This window comes from Melozone crissalis, unplaced genomic scaffold (genome assembly GCF_028551555.1).
Source record: "Melozone crissalis strain CALT ecotype California unplaced genomic scaffold, PUWL_Pcris_2 ptg000008l_1, whole genome shotgun sequence".
Lineage (NCBI taxonomy): Eukaryota > Metazoa > Chordata > Aves > Passeriformes > Passerellidae > Melozone > Melozone crissalis.
In genome coordinates, this window is record NW_026535786.1 from 11,272,158 (window position 1) to 11,283,514 (window position 11,357).

The following is an 11,357-nucleotide window of genomic DNA, read 5'->3' on the forward strand; positions in this document are numbered from 1 at the left end:
TACCCATTTCAGTGAGCTTTGCCCCTGTGTGCTGATGCTCAAATATTTAGATTTGAAGTTTGCATCACAGCCTGTTCCTCCTAAATACCAGTTTTGTTTCTGTCCCAGGACACACGCCTACCTCCCACATTACTGCTAATTCTTCTGAAGATCGGCTGCTGGGGGAAGTACCTTAACACCTCCTTAGCAGGGCTATCTGATACCGCACCAAAACCATCCATCTTTTGGGGAATGTAATACTCGTGTACTGTGCAAAGTGCAGTAACTGTGCTGGGATGGAGGCCCATGGCATGTGGGCAGCCAGACCTAGGGTTGCTAGGGGAAGGGCCAGGCAGAACCGGTCCCAAGCAGAACCTGATGCTGGCTGCCCCACATTAAACACCGGTATCCTAACCACAGAGCTGTGGGGATTGGGAAAGGCCTGTCTTTTGCTTAACAAGCTTTTTTCTTTTTAGCTTTGAGAACGCTTGCATGTCTAAACTAGTGCATGCCAACTAGCATTTCACTTCCAGGGAGCTTACATTTTCTGAGAAAGGCTGGTTTAATCAGAGAGCCCCTATCTAACATTAAGCAAGAGCTCCAACGATGAGCAAGCCTGTTCTTATTTTAATTTATCTCAGGGACTGGAGCTGGCATGTCACCCCACAGAAGCACTCTGCTGTGGCTTTTTGAGAATGTCAGTGGAGATCCAGCAGGTACAGTTCTCTGGCAAACACATTCCATATACACAAGGCCTTGGCTCAAGGCACAAATGAGGAGAAGGTGCCAAAAATTAGGTGCTAAAAAAATTTTACAACTAACATTTTTGGTCCTGTCCATGCCTCTACAACCTAATGTGAGCACAGACTGATCAACAGGGATTGATCAACCACATTGCTGTCTAAACTCCTGGTAAGCTATATTTCACCTACTTTAATGAATCTGCCCAAGTTGCAGTTCAGTGGTGCTGCCCCATATGATGAAGCTCTTTCCAGTCTCTCTCACCTCCAAATTTGGCAAATCCTATCTCGTGTTTCTTCTTATTTTGCCTGGAGAACAAATTCTTCAGAGATAAGAGGAGCAGGGACAAGGAAGATTATTATGCAGTGTTTGCCTTGAGAGCTGATTTTGTGCTTTACTGTTTGTTGTGTTTATAACAAAAGAGCATTCAGAACAAAGGAGAGAGAATGAGAGCCAGCATGGGCCAGATGCTTCCCCCTCAAGCCATGAGTAACTTTTATTGTTGAGAGGAGGTTAGGAGGAGGGGGGGGGAAGAAGGGGAGGAAAGATAAAAGAGAGAAACAAGATGATGGGTGGGATGTAGGTTGGCCTGTAAACAACAGGAGGTTAAACGAGTGAGAAAAGAACCAATGGAGAGACAGAAGCCAAAAACAAAAGGACATAATGAGGTGAAGAAAGAAAATACTAAAGCAGATTAGAAGGGCAAGGCAGAAGAATAGAAGAGAAAAAATATCAGAGGAAGAAGGATAACTTGTGAATAGTCAGAAAAGATGAACAGAGAGGTAGAGGAGGAAGCTACCAAATTGCCCAGCTAAAAAAGCACAGACATAGCACTGGAGAGATCACAGCAGTAACCCAAGGCACCTTTAAATTCTGCCCTCAACCACGGTGCAGTATAGGCTGAAGCTACTGTCTGAAAACTTTGGTCATTAAGCTGACTGGTTAGTCTGAAGGAAACCAAAGTTAAAAGTTTTAATACTTTCCCCGTTGCCTTCAAAAGGGGAAGTATCTGTTGTAAAAAAAAAAAAAAAAAAAATCAGCGGAAACCAATTTTTATTGCTTTAACAATGATTCACAAAGAGGAACTAACTTTATTACAAGAATGAATAGTTCTGCAGAAACCTACATGCTGGAGAGGAAACCAGCATCCCCTTGCAAATTCTGTCCTGGTGTATGTGAAAGACGTGACAAGCCCCTGGAAGTCCTCTAAGGTTTCCTAGTCCCATTTCCTATAATGCTTCAGGCCTTGTCCTCTTCTTTTGTTCTGACTGGAAAAAGACTCCTGGCCTGCATCTAGGCCACAAGCCTGCTTTTTTTCCTGGTTGATTTTGCCTTGTGAAACCAGGCTTTCTAGCAAAGAGAGGAGCTAGGTACCTGTACATTTGCCTTTCCTTGTGCTATTTATTGATCTGATTTTATTCTAACGCTGGTTCGTATCTCAGAATAGCAATAATTAAGTATGTGCATGTGACTCACAGAGAATGTTATAAGTATACAGGTTTTTTTACCACAAGCAAATGCCCTTCTTATGATCTCTCTCCTTTTTTGCCTCCTTTCATCTGGAATGTAGAGGTGAACTACAACTGAAACTGCCCCAAAGCCCATGTCCCAGTCGTGAACTGGGATGCTGCAGCTTCTGGGGTGGTGGAGACAGCAGCAGAGCTGTGATGGGAGCTCAGGGGTGAGCTATCAGGAGGCTGCAGGGCAAGAGCAAGAGGCTTTGGCCAAAACATTCGTGGTGTGGGGTTTTTTTGGTATCAGTCACTGCATCACACTGTGTTTTTGCCCACCCTGAGCAAGAAACTAAATTTGAAGGGCAATGTAAGAAACCAGCCTGGCTAATCAAGTTAAATTAAAGCCCATCAGCATAAGTAGAGAGGGGAAAAAATTGTACCAAGATGTGAAATTACAAGGGGAATTTCCTAGCAAAGTTTCCTAGCAAACTGTAGAAAGATAAACCCAGCTCAGGAGAGGTCTGGGATAGAGGAAATCAGGGTTGCCAGTTATCTTAGCCACCCTTGCTTCCTCCCTTCTCCCAAAGGCTGAACAATATATGCATAAAGACTGGGTTGTTTTTGCTAAGTCTTCACAAAACTAATCTTTATTTCATATTGGTCAAGAAGTGACTATATTCAGATGGTCAAATGTTATGTGTTGAGGGTGGGAAACATTCTTCTCCGGAGACATAAGAAGAAACTCTCTTTGGTACGTGCGGGGCACTGTGCCAGCCTGAGGGAAGGACGATGGGAAGTTTGACGAGTGCAGCTCGACAATGTGCTCTAGCTGCCTAACCAGCTGCAGGGTTTCAGTCACACAGATAGCGATCAGAAGGCACAGGCTTCCTCACAGCTTTTGCCCGGCCTGGTGAGTCCAGCAGCAGTGGAATGGGTGCTGGGGAATGCTGCCTGCTGGCACGCAGAGCCAGTCTGGGCCTGCACCCGTGGCACGGAGAGGAGGCGTTCCGTCAGGGCGAGCGAGCGGCCTTATCTCACGTCCCCTTTTGGCGCATTTCTCACACCCCAACATTCGTAAGAGCAGCACATACACACACACGGAGTGGGCAGAGCTGAAACCACCCACTAGACCCACACACGCCCCAGCAAACACACACATTAACACGCGGATCTTGACAGGGCAGCTCAGACATAGCACACAGACACACACTGGGCACGGCACAGCCACAAACGGAGGCATTTCTCAGCAAGCCCTGCTCTGCTCCCAGGTAGCTGACCCGCATCACACCGCATTTTCCAGCAACACAGTGAAGGATGGTAGCCTGGGGCTGAGGGGAGCAGAGACCGTGAAAATGGCTGGGATCACAAGTAATTACAGCAGCAGGATTCCCAGGCAAAGAACAAAGCCCCTGGCCAACCCTTCTCTACTGCCCTCACTATTGTAATCTAAAGGTAGCTGTAAACACCCAGCGGGACCTGAGCCTCACCCTTATCCCTCTGCGGGCTAACAAAGGCTAAACCAGACCAGCGCACCCGGGTTTATCATTCCTGTCCCAGCAGGAGATGCTCTGAGCTGCCCCGGGGCACTGCTCCCCTCTCCCCCAAGCACACCACCCCTTGCTTGCTGCTCAGTCACCAGGAGCAGCCCATGCAGGTCAAAAAAGAGGGTGACGGGAAGAGTGTCCCAAAACCCTGCACACTGCTCCTGTGCTGAGATCCAGGCAGAGCAGATGAGGAAAAACGAGATTAAATGGGTCTCCAGGAAGAGCTGCCTTGTGCAGACAGTCCTGCTCTCTATTGCCATCAGGGTCAACCACCAGAAAGGGAGGAGAAGGGATTCCAGCATGCAGCCTCATCATCCCATCCCATCCCATCCCATCCCATCCCATCCCAGCAGTTCTGCCCACTCCCCCTCAGTAATGGGTGCCAGCAGACCAGGGTGGGTATCTCCCCTAAACTGCCCCTCATACTTCTTCCTTTTCAGGGCAATACCACGTTTCCTGATCCATGCTCCTTTGTCTCTTCCCCAGCCTCCTTTCTCACCCTCCAGTGATGCTGCCCTGCTCATGTAAACCCATCTGGCTCTTGTATTGCTCCCTCTGGGTGCTCCACACGCCCTTTGTCCTCCCCCAGGATCATTCCTTCACCCTTTCATGGCTCACCTGCACTCCCACACTCTCGCGTGTACCTGCTTGCCCGTGGCCCTCCTCACCCCTTTGAAAACCAGAGTGGTTGCATTCAGCCAGCCTAGCTGGGCAAGGATGCTGTGCACAGCTGCCCAGGTGTGTTTTGGTGGGCAGGTGGAGGATTCTTGGGGCCTGCTGCATTACAGTTGCATTTCTATATAAAATGTTCATATCTTGTTGGGAAATTTAGGTGACTAGAGACTGGAAAAATACAAAGCCGTGGCTAATTCCAAGTTTTGCACCTGCTAGATAGTGTGTCTTTGGGCCTAGCTGTAGTACGATAACAAATAGTGAAAGAGACATGAGAAAAGAGAGATGTAACCCCTAAAGAATGAAGAAGAGTTAATGGTATAGTTTAACCAATAGATTGCTTAGCTTACAGAATATTCATAAGCTTATTATTTGCTGTATAAGTGTGTGATGCTTTCTTCAATAAACTGGACCTGTGATGAACCAGCTGGTGTCCTGGTCTCCTTCCTACGACAATATCTGAGTAACTTTATGTTCTGATACATAAACAGACACATAATGTGGGACATTGCAAATGTGTACAAACATTAGCATGCCTGAGATTACCAGTGCATGAATTCATAATATTAATAATATCACCATATTAAAATTTGTACATATTGCTTTATGTCCATATTTATGCACATGCTTTTATTTCTGAGCTTACACTTAAATACCTGAAGATATTTGCATACATGCTACTTTGTACATCCAAAGGTATGTAGATAAACACATGATCAGGAGTGTATACATTATATATAACTGTATTTTTGTTTCTGTTTGCATATCTCTGCTTGCATTCATATATATATATATATATATATATATATATATTTGTTTTTATATATGCGTCCCTGTGAACTGGTAATCAACCTGTTCCCTCTCTGAAAGCCTTTATTTTTATTGTTTATTTCTACTGGGCAAAGTTTACCCAAACTCCAACTTTCACATTTATAGAAATAAAGGCAAAATCCTACAGGGGAACTTCTGTAGGTAATGAAGAAGGGGGTTTTTTTCCTTGATATTTTGTTTTGCAGAAAATATCACTCCTTACAGCGATAAGGTCTCAAACCCGGAAAAAGGGAGAGCTTGAACAGTAAAGATAAGATTTTGCTGAAAGCATTAAGAAAGTTAATGCTATTGAACAAATCCTGAAAAGAAATCTGTACCTTTCCAACCAGATGTGAAGGTCAATACTTTTAATATTTTACATGACCATTTGCAAAGGGTAGGTCACAAGTGCTGCTCTGCACAGCTTTACAGTGAAGTGGAAAGAGAGCTCCTTTATACTCTCCAGTGGCAACTCCCTGCAGAGGTTCCTGGGGGACTCACACAGGAGCTGTGGCTTCTCTGGCCCAGACCTCTCCAGAGAAAGCTCTGGAAACTTGGAGAGGTCACAGACCTGGATGCATGGCCTCCTCCTTCCAATCCAAGTAACTGCAGTGAGTCCTCTTCCCATCACAGTTTTGTTTGCTCTGAAACAGCTCTTGCAGTGGCCCTGTTTCTCAGCAAGGAACAGGCCACCTGCTCAGAGGTCAGGGACCAAGAATAAGCTTTGACAAACATCTCCAGTACTGGGAAGCTTTGGATTCATGTTCCTCAGAGACAAGACAGCTTGCAGGAAACAGGCTCAGCACCACTCCATGGCTTTTGCTCTGTGAGCATGGATACCACTTGTTCCAGTAGGGGCTTCGCTCAGGCAGGCTGCACAGGGATGTACTGCAGGGAAAACACCATCACAGGTGCTTCTGACCCCACTGCAGTCTGCCTGAGCAGGACAGCAGGGATGAGCTGCCCACCCCAGAGCCCCAGGTAGGGCTGAGGTGGTGTTCACAGGGGAAGTCACCACACATCTTTCCAGGAGGCAAAGTGCTTGGCCTCAGGTCAGTGCTTCTGCACAGATTTGTTCCGGTTTAATTGACCAGGTGGGAACAGGGTGCACTTTGCTTGAAAGACATTATACTGCTGAATTAGCTCTCCTGCCAAGTGCATTATCGCTCTACAAACAATGTGAGTATGGGGAAATGCACCTGGGAAAGCAGAGACTAGATGCATGAGGAAGAGTGTAGATTCCTCTGTTGATGACACAGATAAGTAGAACTGGCCATTGAACTAAATTGAACTATTGAACTAAAGAAATGAGATGGCAGATCTCGGATAGCAAGGAGCCACAAGGCAGGGAGTACACAGTGGCCAGTCCAAAATCCCTGGCAACTGACAAGAGCTATAAGAACGGTAATCAGGGAACGTATGGGGGAAACCACCCACATGGAAAGACTGAGGAACCCACACAGCCTTTGAACTTTGTATCTTCAGCTAGTGGTCTTCTCCCCACCAATTTTAAACATCAGTAGTTTCCCTTCTACAAAACTTTGCCTCAGGCAGGCCCAGGTGTTTGTAGCCACTGTCCAAGTGCCTTGGTTTCAGTATGTCACATAACGTTCCTCTAGCTAGCTCTTGGCACCTCCTGCATTTGTGCCTTCTTCCTCTTCAGACTCACTGTCTTCCCCTTCTTTCTCTTTCCTCAAGTCTGCTTCCATCTCCTGGTGGATTCTCCATCTGCTCTTTCTGCCCTTTTCCCTACTGCTGTGTCTGTTTCCAAGCAGGGTACATCTTTCTATACGCTCTCCCTCAAGATGTATTTCCTTTTTACCCTTCACATCAGTGGCTCCTCCTTTCCCCAGCCACACTCCCTCTCATCATTCCCCCCATCATTTTTCATTGTCTGTGCATCCCTGTTCCTCCTCCAGCCTCTGCTGCTGTGATCCCTCACTTGCATGGCAAGGTGAAAAGACATCATGGTCCCCACAGGGTTAAAAGCACAAGTGGGGGTGGGGAGCTGCCCTTCTCTGTCCTTGATTAGTGCCATCAGCCTTTTGGGAGGCAGCAGGTGCCCCGAGGGAGCTAAGCTGCATCCTCATGCAGGCTCTCACGTCCTCAGCACTTAGGGGAGTGCAGCAGCCCTGCTATCAGCTGGGCCAGTGCCAGGCTGCAGGGAAGGAGGGAGGCCATGTAAAGCAGACTTTTTGGCAGACACAGCCCGTACCACATGTGGAAACCTCAAACACACGAGGACTGAAGAGGATTTATATGGTGAGTGACTGTACTTTATGCAGCCAGAGGATGTTAAGTGTCATTTTCCTTGTACTCAGCTGCTCTGCAGAGGCCCCTTGGTCCGCCATGCTGCTCCTGTATTCCTCTGGGGTGCAATGAGGCTCCTCAAAGCCTTCCCACATTATACCAGGAGTCCCTCCTAGTAATCCTTATTCTGACCCACTATTCACACATTCATATGTGCATATCTGAGATCCCCAAGCAGCTGAATTTCTAAAGAAGGGAACATCTCACAGCAGTCAGTCTGACAGACATCCGCCCGGGAAAACCCAACCTCCCTGGCAATGGGACTGTGAGGAGACAGACAAAACAGAATTAGATTTTTCAGAAGTAAGAGCAAGGAGCAGGCATCTCCTGTTGAGACATCCACATACCCTCCACTCAGAAACACAGCAGGAGAATTTAGGGGGTAGAAATAAAACATGCCAAAAACAAAGGGGACCTGGCTGAGAGAGACTAAGCATTGAAATTTAGGTGTGATACCAGAGATTATGCCTTTGAGCTAAAGTCTCCCAGCTGAAGGACTGCTGTGTTACTTCTACTTCTGGTACAGCCATTTGGAACCTGATATGGGGTAGGGCAGCATCTTGCCAGATTCCCAGTCTTCAGGGCATCACAGAACAATATGTTAAGTGCTTCAAAATATGTCACTAATTGTACACCCTCTCCCATCCACAATGCATATACTCATTACACCACTCCCGGAGCACTGAGAGATCTGGGCATCTGACAGTCTTGATTTTTCACAGCACCCCGCTGAAAGGAGTAAAGAGCCTTTATCAGATGTAGAACTGAGACAAAGAGAAACAAAAAGCAGATCCCAGTCTGAGATGCCACAATGCTGAGCACTGCAGCACTGGGACTTTCTCAGTCCCTTAAATGGAAACCAAGAGCCCAGAAGAAGAAAAAAAACAAAACCCTGGGGAGCCATAATACAAAATGACACAGAAGAAAATAGTAAACCCCAGCACTCTTCAGGTTACACTGCAGAAGTCAGAACTGCTGAGAGGTGCCTTCCTTCAGAGGGGCAGCCTGCACCCTCTGCTTTCCCGAACCTGCACTCACCCCTCTCTGTACTTCTAAAAAAAGAGCAGATTCTTTAGTTGCTGCTTTTTCTCCACTGACAGGGTAGCTCTATGGTTGGTGCAATACCACAGAACAAGAGACCAGTGTTCAGCTTCTCCATTAAGGGAACCATTTTCTACATTCCTAGACACTAGACATGGTGTTCATGGATCCACAAGTTGCTATGGAAGGATAAACCCATGCTGCTCTGAATGCCTGATTACATCTCAAAACCACCTGCTGTAGTCCTCAGAATATACATGTGCTCTGCCTAATGAATTTGAACATGCTCATGGTGAAAAAAGACTAGGAGCCAAGATCACTGCTTTCTGTACCTGTGCCAGGTAAGGCAGGAATCAGGCTGCCTCATACCCAATGCATCCTTAATTATCCTTTGTATGGGGATGTGTCCCACTGTCTGACCCAGAATTTGCAATCACTGACTTCTTAGGGTCTCCACCATTCCAGCTGCCTCCAGTGGTGAGACAGGCTTCCTATGGAGGCTTTTTAAATGAAAACACACTAATCACCACTGTGTTTCATGTCATGTCTGATCTCTAGTAGGGATTTAAACAGTATTTTCAGAAATAAAGCAGTGACAAAAAATTGCCTCCAGCACATGAGAGTCACTGAGTGTAGCTTTTTTTTGGAACGTGTTGTTTTAGGTGTAGTTGCCTAAAAGCTGCCTCTATCCCTCTTCAGATCCATAAGCCACTGTATTGAAGTCTGCCTTAACTAACAAGCACTGCAGTACCTGTCCCAAGAACAAGCAGTGGTGGAGTGCAACCTGTTTACACCAAATTCTTAGCTCCAGCTCCAATTCCCTGGCACTACAGCCACTGTTACACTTCTTTTCTGCAACTTTAACTCATCTGTTTTTCTAGACCTTGTGGCAGCACAGTGACTGAGACAATAAAACAGAAAAAGAGATTAAGAAGAATTGAAGCAAAAAAAAAAAAAAGAGGAAGGAACTATCTCTCTTACACAAAATGGACAGAAAAAGAAAGAGAAAACCAAGGCGCAGGTTAAGACAATGTGACAAATAAACAGCTGGGCAAAATAAATATATATGTGAAAGAAAGTACAAGGACATAATAAAAATTAAGAAAAAGAGAAATAGAAGAAAATGGCTGATATAGAAAGACATCTCTAGTAGGCAATAGATAGTCTTCTAATTCTCAGAAAGTTGCATGACAGTATAAGGGAAGTATGTTCTTGCAGCATTTTTGTGTCCAGTGAAGCAATTAGTGCAGCACTGGGTGACAGGGACAGAATGTGTGCAGGATTCCTCCCGTGCCCACAGAAGGATTTTCTTGCTGGGTGAAAGACCATGATGTCAGCAAGTCAGTAATGTTCAGGTCTTCAAAGAGTCCCTTGGTTAAGTATCTCCTGCACTATCCCTGATGTTAAGTGCAGACTGTGCAGCTCTTCCTGTCACAAAGGCACAGGGCACACTCAGCTACCCTATGCCAAGAGTTCAGGTTTCCCTGGGAATTTGGGACCCTGAGCCAAACCACCTTTAACAGGTCCAAAGACTTATCAGATAACACATTCTTTAGCCTTTCAGAAGAATCACTGGATCAGACAGAGAAGACAATGTGCCAGTCACATGAGACCCTAAATCCTGAACTGACCTAAAAATGCAGTGAAGCTCAAAACTCTCTGAATAACATATTTATCTGCAACTGATTCCTGATCAAGCATTGATGCAAGATTTCTGGGAACACCTTAAACTGCAAAGTGAAATGTAGTAGTAAAATAAACATCTGACCACTGCTGCCATTATCTGATGTTCATACAGCAGATCCAAGCCTCCCCAAATTCCATCCCATTCTGTGCCAGGCTCAGTGAAAGATCTGGAATTATTTTCCCATGGCAGCCACTCCTCTGATTCTTCCAGAGTTCACCCCACAGAGCTTAGGATATTGCAGAAACCAACAAATGAAACTACTGATGACATGATCTTCAGAGCTTGGAGCCAGCTAGAGATGCATTATTAATAGGATTAATTAGTCCTCCTACAGGGTCCAACTTAAATCAGGATGACACTGTAGAAAGCACTGTATGTATAAAAAGAGAGAAAGAGAGACTGTATCCTGAAGACTTATCTCAAGGTCTACAGACATAAGGCAAAGGAAGAAGTATTAATTCTGTTTTGCTGGTATGGAAACCCAGCATGTAGTGAATACATTGTTTGGCCCAAGAGAAGATGTGTGATGGAGCCATAAATCAAATCCCAATATCCAGAGACCCAGACCAGTGTTTCACCAGCTAGGCAGTCCACAGTCTCCCTCTGGACTAAAAGCAGAGACCGTGACACAGGCAGCTGCCCGGTCTGCTAAACAGAGCCACAAGTGCTGCATGTTCAGTGTTGTTTGTTTTCATTCTTGATTTCATGCTCCTTTACTTAGTTGAAGCCTCTGGCACCAACAAACAATTTTCTGGGATGCAAGAAAGTATAGTTATGGATCATAAACCCTCACTTGCCTGCTGGGAATGTGCATAGCTGATGCTATCGGGGGAACATACACATGTCAGATTCTGTCCATCTAGCCCAGACCAGAAACAAGAAAATGACCTTCAGAGTCACGTGTCAAATTTTTGTGGTTAGATGACTGAGAAGCTGATGTTGCAGCAGGACACTCTTCCTAAACTAGGAAGAAAAACAAAGCCACTCACTGGCTGGTGTTACACACCAAAAGTTAGGATACGGCCTTGGAAAATTGCTGCACACAGCATGGAAGTATTGTTGAGACAGCCTACGTGAGCCTAAGCATATTCTTACTTTTTATTGAGAGGAATAAGAGCT